General features: G+C 39.4%; 1 pseudogene; it reads right to left on the bottom strand.

Moving 5' to 3' along the window:
* Positions 1-7,564, bottom strand: part of LOC101275843 (nuclear pore complex protein Nup50-like) — a 66,804-nt pseudogene extending 59,240 nt beyond the window's left edge.
* Positions 7,565-18,051: the final 10,487 nt, after the last annotated feature.

Below are 18,051 nucleotides of genomic sequence, written 5' to 3'. Positions count from 1 at the left end.
GTAACTGATCATCCCTCCCATCCTTCCCCCCTGACATATGCCCCCCATCCCTTGGGATACTTTTATCTCTCCTTTCTTACCCCTACAGAGCAAAGGTTTGCCAGGATTCTTAAGTGCTCACTGTATCAAAACTTCCCTTACGGAATGTCTCCTCTATTTCAAGACTCCTTAACCAGCAGTTATATTGTCTATTCTTAGACAGCATTTTCTTAAACTATTGTATAGAATCATAATGATATAACATTTACTGAGCATATATTACATGCCAGATTCTCTTCTAAATGTTTTACATTTATTAAACCACTTATTCTTTGCAACCACACTATGGGATAAACTCTACCATTATTCCCATTCTTTATTTTACAGATGAAGAAACTGAGGCAAAGAGATGTTCAATACATGCCTAACGTCACACAGAAAATGTGACACAAGCAAGAATTGAATCCAGGTGTGCCACTCAGACCTTGTGTTTCCAAGTTCTGGACCACACTGTCCCACCACTGTGGTTGTCTCTCTTCACTGCTGTTCAGGTTGAAGTCCCTACTTCAGTTAATTTGTTGTCTAGTTATAGTCTATTTCGTGCATTTTCCTAATATGGGGAAGGTGGGTGGCATTCAGCCTGAGTTCTTGCCTATTCCCGAGTTCATGCCTTTTACCCGACATATGAATGAGTGTTGGCTCTGTATAGGATTCTTGGACTGCGAATCTTTTCTCTATATGGCTTGTCTCCTAGTCTCTGAGACTGAAAATGAGAAGCCTTCCTTACCTTACTCGACCAAGAAACTATGGGAAGGTAGAGAGTAAAGAGACTTTACATGGTGCTAACATCCTGCCTGTAGCCCATAGGCTAATGGATGAATTGCAGCAGGATTCCCACCAGTCCCACCAGTATTTCAAGCTCCAATGTGCTGGCAGAAAAAAATAACTACTGATCTGTGGAGCCCCAAAAGCCTAAAAGAAAAGGATCAAACTAACAATTTGAACACACACTATAGAACTGCTAGAAGAGACAGGTGATCATCTGAATAAAAATTAATCATGAATGCTTAAGGAGAACAAAATGGAATAACACAAACAAAAACAATTTCTAGAAATTAAAATCATTTTCAAACTAAGACAAATCAGTAGATAACAAAGGAGAGTTTGACCACCGAATGCTCAGATCAGCAGCTTAATTTTAAGAAATATCTTAAGGCACAAGAATGAGAGAAGTAGAAGTCATGTGGGAAAAGGTGAAAGAGTAGTAGAAGATCTAGCAAACACATCATGGGTGTTTGGGGAGAAAAAAGTGGACCAGATACATGAAAGAAAAATATTCCCGGGGCTGAAAAAAGATCTGAATCTGCACACTGAGATTCAAATGGTTTTCATGAAAAAAAATCCACGTCTAGGCACGTTCTGATGGATAAGAAAAATACATCAAAATATAGATAGAGAAAAAGTCACCTATCAGTGCTTATTTCACTCTCAACCAGTGAACAGAAAACTCAAGTGTTGTCAATGTTGAGAACAAACTGAATCCCATCCTAAAATAATCCACAAAGTTGTTCCTGCCATGGTTTTTGGACAATATATTTAAAAGAAGGAGACCCATCCTGCAGGCAAGTGGCCCTGTTTGTTCAGCAAAATGGTGTCATGATACAAAGGGACTGTGATGGAAAGAGACTTAAGGGGCATAACTACCCAAAGCAAACTGTGGCTGTGAATTGGATACTCTTTTGGACAAACCAGCCACAGAGGTCATCCTGGAGTCAACTGGAGAAATTTCAATAAACTTTGGGTTATCACGTGGAAGAGAGATGCACTGATATAGTAAAATGGAGATGGTTAACTGAAGAAAACAGGTTACGAAGCAACAAACCACACACACCATACACACGTATATGCATGTATTTTATATGTATGTACATACACAAAACATACAAATGTGTTTACATATACATAACAACTATATATATATGAAAAACCACATATGTATATTATATATGTTCTATATAGATATGAGACCTGAAATGATGTACATTAGAGCTTAAAATGATGATCTACGGTTGGTGGCAATATGATGTTTATTCATCTGATTTTCTAATTTTTAACAATGCAAAATACTTCTACCATTAAATTTATATCTATATACTTATATCTAAATCTATAAGAGAAGGAAGAGGAGGGGAGAGAGGAGGAGAAGAGAAATGGGAGGAAGATGAGAAGCAGGAAGGGAAATTGTGAGAGAAAATCCAAAGGCCTCCAGATAGAAGGAAGGTGTAGATTCAAGGACAAAGGACACCCACATTGCATGATCGTCGTGGAGTGTCTGGTGCACAGCACAGTTACAGATGCAGAGTATGGAAGAGTGTTTCTTGTTGCAAATCACCCGAACTACCATCAGAGGAAGATTTAACCCTGACCGTTTATGTTTAGTTTTTCACACATCAAAATGTGGCATAAAAGGTTTCAGAAAGACAGAACTAGATTCAATTTTGAAAAAAGAAGCCCAAAACATAAATTAATTATTGATGTCCCCATTTACAGTGCTTGTTTATACACATGTTAATGATTTGATGAGTTTTACGATGTATATTTCTCTTATAAAAATATCTAAAATTATTTAAAATGAACCTGGTCTTTGTTTTGTTAGGTCCATATTCTCAGCAGTTTTAAATATCATTAATTTAGACTTCACAATTTTGAACTATGTAAAATTTAAGCTGGTGCAAAGCAATATTTACATAAAGTAGTCCATGAAAAGGGATTTGTGGACAAGTTCATCTTGTAAATAAAATTGCATGAAGCATGTTTAATTTTCATAAATTACATACTCTTATTGAAGAATTTGTAAAACTCTATGTACACTGAAGATGCTGAGTTCGGTTAAATCTTAGTATACATCAGCAGCAGCTGATCAAACTCATCAGTATTTTTTTTCCCTGACTTTTACTAACTACACCAACTTGACAAAATAGGCTTAGTTCTGTATTTATCCTCCCAACAATTAGTCAAGATTGGGGAACCTCGAATGTTCTGAGAGTTAAATATATTTAAAATAAATTTCCAATTTAGTTTTTTCTCTATTTCATAAGGAAACGCATTGGGCATGTTGATATTGCTGCACTGAGCCACACTCAGGGTTAACTCCTGCACACACTGTGATAATGTCCCTCATCAACGGTTGCTAGGACGGTATAGAATTTTCAAGCCAAATGGTTTGATGAATTTCCTTCCACCAACTGATTGATCCTAATTAAAATTTCCCCCATTTTTGGTTCTGTAACACTTCATTTTGGGGGGGTTCCCAGGAACTAACAAACAGCCACAAAACCAACATAAGAATACAAATTATTGACATTGTTAAACAATCAATGTGATGTATATACAATGATATTGCTGAAGCCAAACCTCTTACCACCAGTGTTTGGCCCTGTGACAGCATGAAGAATCAGATTTCATGCTGCTTTGAGAGTTTTCCTCTTGCACCTTAAAATGATGTCTATGTGGCAGCATAGAAACCAAGCATTCAGTCACTCATTTCTTCTGCAACCCAGTTATTTTTAGTTTGTTATATATGTAAATGCTGAGTCAACAAATAATGTTACCTTCAGAGAATTTTGATCCTCTTTCAAGTTCATTACTGTTTGTCAAAATACAACAACATATAAAGAATTCGTTCAGGGTCCTCTTTTTTTTTTTTTTTGGTACATAAAATTCTTCCGAAGGTATTCAACTAAATATGGTTCTAATGAAATGCTGGCAGTAATGTCATAAAGTAGCAAAACCTTCCAGGCAGTCTGAGATTTTGTTTTCCAGGAAGCATGAAATGTAAACGGTTGGAATGTATCCTGGGATGAGGAATATCAGTGGCATGCTTACACAAACAGAGGAGATAACTTTTCCAGTTCTCTGATGTACTAGATCCATGGAGCACATGGACACAGTTGGCATTATAGCCTACTATCTTATTCCCTGCGTGCTGAATTGAACACACTGTCCTCTGCCCTAAATTATCAACTCTTTCCCATTCATGGTTAGTCTGAATACTTTCACCTAGCCGCAGAGCCCACAGCTGCCAGAGCTGCATACAGGCACACCCTCATATTCTTAAAATGGACGTACTTAGAAATTTCAGGAGCTCCTTTGCTTAATGTCTCAAGATTTTCTGCTGTCAGCCTGTCTGTTCAACTTTAAAATAAGCTTGTTCCCATAATTGTGCAGGTTTTAAAAGCGTGGGTGTGCCTAAAATCTGGGACACGGTTCACAAGCAACTTCAGTCATTCATTTTTGCATTAACTCATTGTCATTTGTTCTAATTAGGGCCTTGTTTCAATTTGGATGAAGGTAGAAATCTCCCAAAAGGAAGAAGCATGTGGAGAGAGAGACACTTAACCAAGGTTCGCACAACATGATCTTTTCCTTTTCCACAGTCATTCTTTACTTCCCATTGGTTTTGTCTGGTTAACGCCTTTACACAAGGCAGGTACTGCAGTCTTTCCTAACTGAACATGATGAAACCATTCTTAGTGATCAGATCCCTTCTCTCTTACAACCAGGCCACCATGGTGGCTGAAAGGTAGGGTCAAGTGTGAAAGCGGGGGTTGTCTGTGACAGAGGCTCCCTCAGTTCACTTCAACTGAAGATACTTGTGGTCCAGCTGGAACCGCCACCCCCAGGAGACTGCCAATCCTTCTGTCTGCACATGTGCTCAGCTCTCATCTCACACTCATTGTTCACTTCTTCTTCTATGACCTTAGTTAACTAGCTGTTTCTCCAACTGCCAAACCGCCTCATTAGACACTGGCCAAGCCACAGCTGGACACATTTGAGTCAATAGCCTGAGTCTGATGCAGCACAGGTCTGCCTCTGAGCCTGGGGATGAGTGTAGTCAGTTCAGCAAGATTGAAAATAGTACATGGTGAGTACCCACTCTGGCAGACGCAGCGCAGGTCGCCAGGCTCCAAAGCTTGATAAAAGGTTTTATAATGTAGCATGCCCCACAAGACAGTATTTTCCACTCAAGTTTTGAGCCACATCTTCTTGGTTACTCTCGACTTTTATACAACTGATTTTCGGCAAAACTCAAAATGCTGGTTTTGGTGGATGAAGTCCCAATTCTGTTTTCTTATTTTGACAACTTGCATTTTCAGTAGCCAGTCTATTGAATTCTTCTAACTGACTCTAAGACTTAGCTCTTCTGGTACGTAAGAAGAATTCCAGATCTTTAAGGTGGGGAGGTGAAACTACACAAAAGCAATACTGCATTTTTTAGCTAGCTTCCTCAAAAAACAGACCCCTTTACCAGAAAAAGAAGATTATACTAAGAAATTCATGAGATGGCATGACAGGTAGGGAACTCAAGGGTCTTCAGTTAAAAGGTTTATGGATAGAATTATGGATTATGGAGGCTATGCCCTCCCTACACCAGGGCACTTGCCTGGAATAACTGCCCTTCTTCAGTGCTTTCAGATACTGTAGGAGTGAGAATGCAAGTGGAAACCGATGTTTTGCTAAGTTGACTCTCAGGACAGTTTTCTCCCCTCTGGAGGTGTGTACATGTGTAGAGCCTGGGTCCACATTTACTGCTGAAGAGATCATCCCATTTATGTAACCAGCTGTTTCAATAAATGTCACAGATTTTAGATATAATTACAAAAAAGGAGTTAGAGAACTTCAGCCCCCTAAGGAAAGCAGAATATGTCTTTATTATTTAAAATGTGATCCCCAGACATCAGATATGTTAGGATTAGCCACAAAACAAACAGATTCAAAGGAAGACAAAATCAACTAGGTAAAATGAGTGATGCCAGGTGAAGAAAAGAAGGAACAAGGCAATTCTATAATCTGGACTATTAGTTAGATGTTGACAAATTAAAGACAATTCTCTTGGATTTCAGAAAGTCACATTCATTTCTATTTCCATATTTCTTATATTAGAGCACAGCTTAAGGCTGCACAGGTTGTTCACCGCACAAATCTAGGGAGTGCAATTCATATGGACAATACTCATATGAATCATATTATAGAGATAAGCCCCTAAGAACTGTGCAGGGCAGCAGCTCTGCCTTCCAGTCTGTGTAGCATAAGAACAATAGTGTTAAAAGACACTTGTCTGCTTACAGGTTCCTCTCCCTTCTATGGCTCATTTGATACAGTATTTCTTTATAATTCAGTCTAGATTTAGTCTAGAAAGACATACTGTCCACTTGGAAGGAAGGATAAGGTAAATCTGCACTCCTTTGTCCTATCACTCATGGCCAAGGTAAATGTGATTATTCAGGTCACTATGAGGTTATAACTTAGAAAGATTATCATCTGCCATCTTTGTTCCTGATTCTTTTGTCCAAGTTTGACTCACAAACCAGTTACAAACCTCCTCTGACCTCACACCTGCTGAGGGAAGTGCGTCAACCTGACCAGTCTTGGCCATAGTCAGTGACCTCTCTAAAGAAAAACAAAAAACAAAAACAATGAAACAAAACAAAACTTGAAAATAGTACTTCAATAACAGTTTCAACTATTATCCTGATGTTCTGGCTTCTACTGAAAATCTTGCTTAAGATTATCTTAATTTCAGATTTGGGGGGTTTTCCCCCTAAAAAAACTATCTCCTGGTTCACCTCTGTCCCATACTCCATTTTGTCAGCAAGTAGCCACATAGGAGGGTGAGTTATTACAGGAAGACAGAAAAAAAGACCAAACAGGAAAGCAGCTAAGAAAAGAGTAAGAAGAATAAATGGCTTGAATGGGTATTCTGTGAAAATTTTTCAGTGTTAAGGACCCTGTTTTGATGGAGAAATTGAAACAGGAAGCAAATACTCATTCTTAAGAGGAAGTTTACTGTCCTAGCTACATAAAGACCACACCTGGGACTTTAGCGGGGAAAAGCGATACATGAGTAAGACCATTATTCCCATCACTTGAATGACCTCAGGCATAAAAGTTACAGAAGCCACCACATCTTGATCCAAGTACTGCAAGTTGCCAAGAGTGCTGCCCCCAGCCTTGACAACCTAGATTGCCGGAAGTAACTAGTCACTAGTAACTAGTCACTTCTTTGGATTCAGATATTTTAGGGCCATTTGTCTAGTCTTAATATAATTATATTATTTTAAAGAAAGAAACAAACAATGTTTAGTTATTTTTTTCTACTGTTTACTAAAGCCTTAAGATGAAAGAAATATAATATTTCCTAGAAAATAAGAAAGCAATGTCTGGGCTCAGCAGCAGTACAAAGGGGCCCCCCGGGAAGACTGAACCCCACTGCCCATAATCTCCATCAGCCTCTCCCAAAGCGCCTCAAATATGCGTTCAATTTGAAGAAAATGGTGTGTCTGTTCACAAATGTAGCTTCGCCGCACATCTCACAGATTTCCCTTCCAATCAGATTACCCATCCTAATTTCCTTACACAAACTCTGCATCGGCCAGACCACAGGCCTCTCCCGACCCTGAGCAGAGCCAAAGACAGCTCCACATATGGAAGCTCTGGAGAGCAGGAGGGTGGCATTTGGTATCTGGCAAGCTAAGTTGGGAAACTTAAGGAAACACAAATCGGGGAAGGCAGCATTGCAGTTCATGGCTGTATCAAAACAGGCTTCGTGGAAGCAATGGCAACAAGAATTCCAAACTAGCTGATGGAGAAAAGCACCAGCCAGAGCAACAGGAAAGTTTGTGACTGGGAGGAGGATTATGTACTCAGAGCAAGGCCCCAACCAGGATTAGAGGTTCAGAGAACAGACGCAAACGCCCTGGGAAGAGGACAAGCATTACGCAAGGCCCCAGCCGAGGAGGCCCGGCTCAGCTCGTGCCATTCCCAGCACAATCAAACTCAATTTTTGCCAAAGAGAAGACCCGCCATACCAGGCCACGCTTGGTTTCGGAACTGAACTACGTCTGGGACTAAACATAGGCGCAAAATAGCGCTACCTCAGGAACTCAGGAAGAAGCAGCAGGGGACAATTTTTAAAACAATCTGTATCTTATAATGCATGTTCTAACAAAGATCTCATGTAATAAAGCTTAACATCGTTGTAAAAATTTTAAATAGTTGGCTAATGTTATTTTGATTTTGCTAAGTTTTTAGAAAGAAAATACAAATGGTAGCATGTATGTTGCCATAACTTTCATCTTAGAACAAATAGCTACTCTATTTCCTGTGTACTCTGAGAACATTACTCAGTAATCTGTTAATATATTAACACTCAAATTTGATCCAATGATTATATGCACAAGAAACAAACATTTCCACTTGTTTGACGTTATTCACCTGATGTTTAAAATTTAACATGTAGTTCCTCATGTATATCAGCTGTCTATATGGCTCACTATAAATATTTAAACTGAACCACACTTGAACATCTCAAGTAGCTTTCCCCTAGGATTATGATCATGTACAGAAGCTCTAGATAAACACGATCCATCAATTCAACTGTGAGTAGAGCAAAGGCCTCTCTCAAGGGCTGAAAACAAAGCCCACAATGAGAGAGGGGCAGGGGAGCCAAGGAAAATTTGATGAGGAGACTGGCTAAAATATATCTCTGTTTTTACCATTTTTTTAAATTATTAATTTTTGGCTGTGTTGGGTCTTTGTTGCTGTGCACGGGCAGTGAGCGGAGGCTACTCTTCGTTGCAGTGCATGGGCTTCTCACTGCGGTAGCTTCTCTTGTTGCGGAGCACAGGCTTCAGTAGTTGTGGCTCACGGGCTCAGTAGTTGTGGCCACATAGGCTTAGTTGCTCCACGACATGTGGGATCTTCCTGGACCAGGACTCAAACCCGTGTCCCCTGCATTGGCGGGCAGGTTCTTAACCACTGCACCACCAGGGAAGTCCCTGTTTTTACCTTTACGAGTCACATTTCATGAAGTAAATTTTCATATACAAATGTGAAGTCTCTTTCAGATGGGACTGTGACCCTCTTATGGCTTAAAGGTACTAAAGACAGAGGAAATGACTTGTCTCATGTTCCATGTTGGCTTCTGTGGAAATTTATTGGTTCTCAAAAAAAGAAAAGAAAAGAAAATCAAACATACTTTGTATCTATCAGGTTTACAGAGCTGTGAATAGATTTGAGTCTTCTTCCATGTTGATAGCTCTACAGTGTCAGCAAAGTTCCTTGGAAACACATAAGCTTGCAGTCCTAGGAATAAGGGATACTCAAACCATCAGGGAATTCCAGCATGCAAGGGGATTCAGATGCCTGTGTCCAGACCCACTAGATGTCACTGTGTGTGGGAGTACATCTGAGTTAGACTGATACACGCAGAAGAGGAGAGACATCACAACATACCAAAGAGAAAACCACGAGAGGACAGAGGTAGCGATTGACATGTGCGTCTACAAGCTAAGAGAAAGGTACGAAACAAACTCTCCCTTAGAGACTTCAACAAGAGCTTGGCCCCTCCAACACCTTGGTTTTGGACTTCTAGCCTCAAGAACTGTGAGAGAATAAATGTCCATTGTTTTAAGCCTCCTAGTTTGTGGTACTTTGTTACGGTAACCCCAGGAAACTAAAACAGCCCAGCCACTTCTAGACCAGGCTACCTGACCAGCAATGCCCCAACTGAACACACTCTGCCTGTTCAGCAATGTCCAGACTTCCTTGCTGCCTGGAATACTGATAAATGCTCTTTTCAACAGCTACCACTAATTTTTACCAAGAAGTTCCAGTTACTTTTTCCACTTCTGGCTCATTCCAAAGAGTTCAAGAGGTTTATGAAATGTTTGGAAAACTAGAGGTTTCTTTTTACAAAAGGAAAAAGAACTCTCTCATCTTAAACCTCTCTCCCAGAATGACCTTAAAAGGCTTGAAATTGTAGGTTATTATGGGTACTTAAAAGCCCCTATTTGAAGACTTGTTTGGGGACTGTCTCTTCTGCGGATCACACTGGGGAAAGGACACGAGACATTCCTGCTGTACGTTGGCCTCTCAATTGCCGTCTTCTAGGTCTATCCCAGAAACAACAGTCAGGGCTTTCTCTCAGGGAATTAGGAAAGTAAGAATCATATTCTCCAGTTAAAACCACTGGCCTAGCAATTGACTCAGAGTATAGACCATAGTTCTCTTCCCATATACCTGTGATCTGAGTCAAGACATTTATTCTCTCTGGATAAATTTATGACTTATGATATGTTGAAAGCATATGTTGAAATGCTCTTTATCAGCTCCCTTGCACCAGTAAAATCTGATCATTCCACACCTTGCTTGGTCAATTCCTTACCCTCATGTCTTCTCACCTAAATTAGAGCATTAAACGTGTCTTTCTCCAGCACTGCTGCAGACATTTTATTCAAGAGCTTGGCGGGCTCTTCAGGCCTCTGTAACTTCTCTGACTTGTATTAGAAGACTGAAGTTCTTACACTTTGCGATGTGTGCCTGTGGCTTTATCTCCCAGCTATTGTCAGCATGAATGGAAATCACATTTGTATTGCCCTTCAGTCTCAACAACCTGATTAAAAGGTTTGGGATACAGTGGCAATCCTGGCCATCCCTTCCTTCACCTAAATGAGTAATTCAGGGGAGATGTTATTTGGGAGAAGTGGTGGGTGGAATGGAACCAAGAGGAATGAGAAGCTCACACTAAAGCTGTCTCCCACATGCAAAATTTTGGGGTGAACTTCTTCGAAAATGAGAGAATTTGGAAGAGAGATGTACATGTAGTAACATTAGCAATCCTTATTGCTATGCATATGGTATGAATATGCATACCATTCCTCTTCACAAACTGTGCTTAAAATTTGATCTAAATGAGCTGTTTAGTCCAGAAAAATCTGAGAGCCCAAGCCCAATTTCTGGGATATAGCAGTCTACTAACAAAATTCCAGCCAAAAGAAAAAGCCAGAGATGGTTCCCTGGGAACTAATATTCTCTTCCTTTTTTATTGCAGAGTTGCACTGACCAAGATTACAGCCACTAGCCACACATGACTATTTAAGCCTTAAATTTAATCAACATTAAATAAAATTTAAAATTCACTGTTTTAGTCTTGGTAGTCACACTTTGAGTGCCCAAGAGTCCCCTACGTCTAGTGGCTCCTTATTGGACAGCACAAACAGGCTTCATCTAGAAGATGCTTCCAACAATGAGTTCATAAGGGGTTCTCAGCCTTACATCACCACGTATAGCATTCTTTCATTTAAAAAAAATTTAAGCTTACAATTCACAATAGTATAATTATGTATCACATTTTCTTCCTAACTAGAAAAATATGGAAGCAATTTGTTTATCATATTTCTCATTTTAAATATGTTTTTCTCCAATACTATTCTATTCCCTTAGAAAATAAATGTCCAAGATCATTGTAAAAACAGCTGTCTTGGCACTTTACCATATAATGAACTTGAGTCTACTGTCTTTGTGTTGGAATATATAGGTAATTTGGTTTTTAAATGTAAGATATTCTGGAAATATAATAAAGTACCATGAAATTAATAAATTTTCAATAAAACACTTCCCCCAGATGTTTATAATTTCAATACTGTTTGAATTTTTAAAAGAAGGGTTTTTTTTTAAATATAGACACACATCAGTGAAGAGCTATGAAAAATTTTATGGCTATCATAAAATAAGACAATATTTATATACATGATGTCATCTATGTACCATCCCAATTTCTGTTGACTATATGCTTTGCACCTCACCATACTTTGAACTTTATAATAGAGCCATGCTAACAATATTCTGATGATACAGACATTCCCAAGTCAGTTTCAATTCTAAGAAGCAGTAACAATTCTATTTCTAGGTTGTTGGTTGTATTAGCTAAAATCTATATGAAGAAAATGTAAGCACCTCTCCCTACTAAACATGAAAAAATGAATACTATCTACTAAATAAATGTCACTGATCTGAACTAGGTTTAATTTTTCCTCTGTAACTTTCATTAAAAAGTTAGAGAGGTGGGGCTTCCCTGGTGGCGCAGTGGTTGAGAGTCCGCCTGCCGATGCAGGGGATGCGGGTTCGTGCCCCGGTCCGGGAGGATCCCACATGCCGTGGAGCGGCTGGGCCCGTGAGCCATGGCTGCTGAGCCTGCACGTCCGGAGCCTGTGCTCCGCAACGGGAGAAGCCACAACAGTGAGAGGCCCGTGTACCGCAAAAAAAAAAAAAAAAGTTAGAGAAGTGGCTGGGACATAGTCTGCAAGGAAACCACAGATACATCAATATAGGTCATGCTAGTGTGCTTTTCTATAAGTTGCCACATGTGGAATGTATGCTTAGAAATTTTGTTGAACTAACTTTCATAGTGGTTATCTACATGGTTTTTTTTTTTCATTAAAATGCACGGTTTAAAGTATCACACATATGGAAGACATTTTAAACTACAGGAGAGGTTCTTTACAGATAGAAATATATAATAAAATATTTTTCTTTTCATCTAAAATGATATTGTCTATGGTATAGCACAGGGAACTCTACTCAATATTCTTTAATAACCTACATGGGAAAAGAATATGAAAAAGAATGGGTATAATTATATGTATAACTGAAGTACTTTGTTGTGCACCCGAAACTAACACAACATTGTAAATCAACTATACCCCAATATAAAATAAAAATTAAATTAAAAATAAAAAATAATAAAATGATATTGTCAAAATACAAAACACAAAATCACCTTACTTAAAAAGAGAACATCAAGAATACAGAAGAGGGGCTTCCCTGGTGGTGCAGTGGTTGAGAGTCCGCCTGCCGATGCAGGCGACGCGAGTTCGTGCCCCGGTCCGGGAAGATCCCACATGCCGCGGAACGGTTGGGACCGTGGGCCATGGCCTCTGAGCCTGAGTGTCTGGAGCCTGTGCTCCGCAACGGGAGAGGCCACAACAATGAGAGGCCCGCGTACCGCAAACAAGCAAACAAAAAAAAGAATATAGAAGACAACATTTTAAAATATCACTGCTAATCAAACTCTATTGAGTAAATTAAATGTGTCAGAAAGGTCTTTTCATGATCTGAGGCTATGCTTCTCAAACTTTAACATGCATGTGAATCACCCAAGGACACTTTAAAATGCAGATTCTGATTCAGGAGGTCCAGGGTGAAACCAAAGGAAATTACATGTATAACAAGTTTCCAGGTGAAGCAAGTGCTATTGTTCCTTCTCACCTTGAATAGCACTCGTCTGAAGAGTATTTTTATCAGCAACGATCACAAGCAAGACCCTCTCCTTGTAGACTTTATGACAGAGTAACTTATTTTCGAATTTCACAATTAATTTCAAAATTAAGATCTCAGTTTATCAGTATGGATGGACAAGAGAGTGGCCCATATTTGTGATTTAAGGGCCATTAGAACAAAATCCTCCCAAGAAAGAAGAAAAAAAGATACCAATCATAGAGGATGGCGTGTAATCATCAGAAATTGAGTAATTTGGCCTAAAGTAGTTTTTTTTTTCAAACTTGCCCCAAAATATTAATTCCTTAGGTAGTTATTTAAAATATAGATTCCCAGAGCCCATCCTGGACCACCTAAGCCTGAATCTCCAAGGATGGGATTAGAAGGTTGAACAGCCTTGAGTATTTCTTGCCATCAGGCAGGTTTGGGAAACAAAAGATTGCTTCCTCAGGAGTTTTATTTAAAATGCAAATGCCACGGAGAAAAGTCACCTCGTAAAATGGTCTCAGTCATAACCTATCCAACTGCATTTCTTGTGACAATTAAGATTAGAGCTGTTGGGAAAGAAATTTGGATAAGGAGATGAATAGGTCATTTTGCAGTGCTGTCAGGGGAAAGCTAGACTGGGTTAGGTGTCTAGGGTGAACTTTCCTAAGCAAACAGATTATAAGAAGTGGGGAAAGAGAACATGGAAACCATAGCTCTCCTTTACTAAGAGCTTATTAAGTGCCCAGCACCATTTTTAAATGTCACGTTCAATAACGCCTTTCACCCTCACAGTGTCAATAGAAGGTGTGTTCTACTTTTAGCCCCATTGCACACGTGAGGAAACAGAGGCAAAGCAGCTAGAAAATGGCAGAGCCAGTTTTCAAACCTAGGCAGTCTCGCTCCATAGCCCACACTTTTATTCATCATGTTAAATTCCCCCCCAAATATCTTCTGATGCTCAAAGCCAACCGTCTTATCTGGGTTAGTATCTGAGGAAAGAGGTGACTTTGAGCCAGTCACAATATCACCACAGTGACATTTTTGGGTCAAAATCAATCAAATATTGCCCATTTCATACAACTCAATCTACATCAAATGTTTTAGTCAACATTTGAGTATTCCTTCAGCACTCGCTTTCTGCTCTGTCCTGCACTAGTTACAACTGTGTTCTAAGGTATATCAAGCCCTCCTCTGCCTACGAGCGCTGACACTCTAGGTGGACAGACCACAAGGGGATTAGCACAGAGTCAAATGGCTGTTCAGGGCTTCTGTGATTGAGACCCACACAATTTCTGAGCCTTTAACCCGTTACCATTCTCTCTCCCAAAGAGTTCCACTCTCCTTCTAGAAGTCAATAGCACAAAGGAAGATGACCAGTTTCTCCCTAAAGGCTTTCTCGAATAAAAGAAAGGCAGAATTCTACCTTCAAGTAATAAAGACTGTTCAGTATGGCATACCATCGCAGAGTTTGCAACCCATCAGTTATTAACTAGAAATATGTTTTAGTTAGCCTACACAGTATTTTTTTTAAAAACCAACTTGAATTAAATTCCAATGTTTCAAATGTGAGAGATGTCTTTACACGAACGACTGGACTTCTGGCTCCTCTTGAAACCCTGAGAGACCAGGCGTGTCCATGTCTCCTTGTGACAACAGATGGCGGCAGCTGATTGGCAGGGGGAGCTTTCAGACCTGCGGTCCCCTCCCAGCCCTGCTCCCCACCAGCCCCCTTGTCTCCTGTACCTGCAGTGTTTTTGAGCCATTGGAGTTTGAATCTCCCTGTTCTACTTCCCCTTCCTTAACGTCTTGTGTCTCCCAGAAGAGCCTTGAGCAATTCCATCGTGTTACCCTCCGAACAACACCTCCAGGGACTGTTCACAGGAAGATGAAAGATGTAGGAACACAGGCTTTGGAGGAAGACTGACTAGAGTTCTAAGACCTCAGGAAATGTCTCGTGTGATAGCAGTTTCGCTCCCAGGTGAGTCACAGAGACAACCTGGTCCACGAGTCTTTTCCATTTGATCTTTTCATAATTCTGTCTTGTTCTCCCCTCACTTCTTCAGTTTATTTAGATCTTTGTTGAACCTGGAAAGTGCTTTATTGTTTCATCTTTCATCTTATTCTCACGCCAGGACAGAATGTTTTCCCTACCATGCATTTGGCCTAGGTTGGGAGTTACTCCTTCTCAGCATTACCAACGGTATCTTCAGTTTACTCAAGACTATTCAGAATCAGCAAGATGTCAAATGTATCTGTAAAGTGGAAAAGTTATTCTTCAATTTTTGTTTGTTTGTTTGTCAGTTCCACTGGGGCTGCACGTTCTTAACAGAACCTATGATGAGATTACAGTCTGGCTGGCACTGTGCTGAACGTTTTTACCTATGAAAAGGAATTTGTGTTTTCTACACTATGCTTGAATTATTTTCTATGCGTGTTTCTCCACCTAAATATAAAGATCCTTATGGGCAGAGATGATTCTTCTATATCTTCCGTGCATCACTGGGTGCTTAAAGTAGTATTAGGCCCATCACAGGCCTCAAATAAATACTTCTTGGTCACTGACTCAGGTTTTTTTGGTTTTGTTTTTTGTTTTTTTTTTGCGGTACACGGGCCTCTCACTGTTGTGGCCTCTCCCGTTGCGGAGCACAGGATCTGGACGTGCAGGCTCAGCGGCCATGGCTCATGGGCCCAGCTGCTCCGCGGCATGTGGGATCCTCCCGGACCAGGGCACGAACCCGTGTCCCCTGCATCAGCAGGCGGACTCTCAACCACTGCGCCACCAGGGGAGCCCTTGATACTTCATCTTAATGATCCAATCTGATTTTGAGAAGCATTTCCAAATATTTACTCTTTATAATTCTCATTTAGCTAAATTTCCATTTGGCCATGAAGTTTCTACTCTCTATATACAGTGATTTTAAATTTACGTCTAGGAAATAACATTTAAAGTCATTAAATGTTATTAAAAGTTATTAAACACGGATGTGGGGTGGATATCGGGGTTATGCTTTCCACCTAAAGCGCACCTTCAAAGGTCTAAGTTTATTAACATCACCTTTCATGAGGTTTGCCCAACTAGAGTCAACAAGTCTTTACTGAGTCCACCCCTTGGGCAGGGCATTTAGCACTGGGTCCTGGGGAAAGGGCAGTGAGTATCACACAACCCCTCCCCTCAAGGACCTTCCAGCTGAAAGGGTTTATCTTATTTATACAGTTGATGTCTTCCTCTATGCCAGAATTTATTTTTCTGAAAAGAAAAGCCATCATTCAGTGACTGAAGTAAAGAATCATGATGGAGATAGACGTGTAACTAAGTACAAGAAGGAAAAGACAGAGTGTCTCAGAAAACACTGACTTGAAGCCTGCCCTTCACTAGCCTATACGTACTAGAAGGATTTCCAGTTGTACCAAATGCTAGCCCTGTCAGGACCTTCTGGGAATATAAACTTTCTTTTAATCCCTACTGAAAGAGGAAAAATTCTGTTTAGAAAAAGCTTGATTAATTTCAGTGTTCTAATCACGATTTTAGTCAAATGCATTATTATTATTACCGGGTATTCAAAAGTTTTTGGTGAAAAATCCAGTGGTGACTTTGTGAGCTTGATTTCCTCAAAGTCCGCATATCATAAACTTCTTGAGGAAAAGTAAAGAACAGAGTTTTGTCTTGCCCACAAATCTAGCACAGTGTGCAGCCTGCAGCAATACCTCCATAGGGGATAATTTATAGAAGATGGTAGTGGTTTTTCAGCCAAAAAGTAATCGAAAGTGGACCTGCTGGTTCCAAGGATATGCTCATTGAAAATTTAATAACTATAGATACCCTAACCCCAAGAAAGGTGGTACCAATTTACATTTTTCACTAACAGGGAAAAAGTGTACATTTCCTCAAATCCTCACCAGTGCTCAGTTTTGTTAGCCTTTCCACCCTTTGCCAATCTAATCAATAAAGCATTATAATTCAGTGTCCTTATTTGCATGGCATAGTGTAAGGTTGATCATAATTTTGTGTCTCTATTGGTCTATTGTTTTTCCTTCTGTGAATTGTCTGTGTTTTTGTACATGTTATTAATGATATGTTTAACTTTCTGCCTATTGATTTCATTATAGTTTTTGCAGATATTTTTGTAAATTTAGTGTGTATGTCTTTATTTTGGCTTTATGCCCCAGTGCTCACTAATAAAGAATTTGACTGAGTAGAGGATAGTACTTGTATACCATGGAATATTACACAGCCATTAAAAATGATGATGTAGCTCTCTATTCATGAATACAAGCACATGTTCATTACACATTGTTGAGTTTACATGAAAACACAGTAAAGACTGGTTTGGGTTCTGTTACCTCATTTGTATAAGGTGTATGAATGTATGAGTAAGTGCTCAAAGGTCAGCATTTTCCATATTTTGGGGGTTCGTTTTCCAAAAAGGAATTCCAGTGTCATAAGTTTGGGAACTACTGTACGCTAAATGTTTCTTTGTGGTTCTCACAGCATTACCAGATATTAAAAGTTCTGAGGAAGTTACAATAAAGAAATATGCTTAACATTGTTCAAAGTAGTATTTCTCAGACTTAATTTATCACTAAACCTTTCTCATTAAAACATAATATATTAACTGAACCAGGGTTCTGAGAGCACAGTTTGAGAACTGTAGCATGGAAAACCATTTGGAAGGACAGTCGCTAAAATGGTAGGAGATGTTATTGCTGGATACTGGAATATAGGTAACTTTTACTTGTTATAATATTTTTCTTTAACGGTGGGATTTTTTACATGTATTCTTTTACAGTTAAAATAAATAATAGAACATTTTTCGTTTTGAAAAATAAAAGGAAAACCTTAAAAGAAAACCAAATTTAGGGATCTTAAAAATTAATCACCATCAGTTTAACTGATTTGTCATAAGAAGTTTAATGACATTTGTTTTGTAAACAAAATGCTATCAGTATCATCTGGAATTGTTTTTCCAG

The sequence above is a fragment of the Orcinus orca genome, chromosome 12 (assembly GCF_937001465.1).
Source record: "Orcinus orca chromosome 12, mOrcOrc1.1, whole genome shotgun sequence".
In the NCBI taxonomy this organism is placed as follows: Eukaryota; Metazoa; Chordata; class Mammalia; order Artiodactyla; family Delphinidae; genus Orcinus; species Orcinus orca.
The sequence above is the reverse complement of the archived record's forward strand: the minus strand, read 5'-3'. Positions and strand labels throughout refer to the sequence as shown.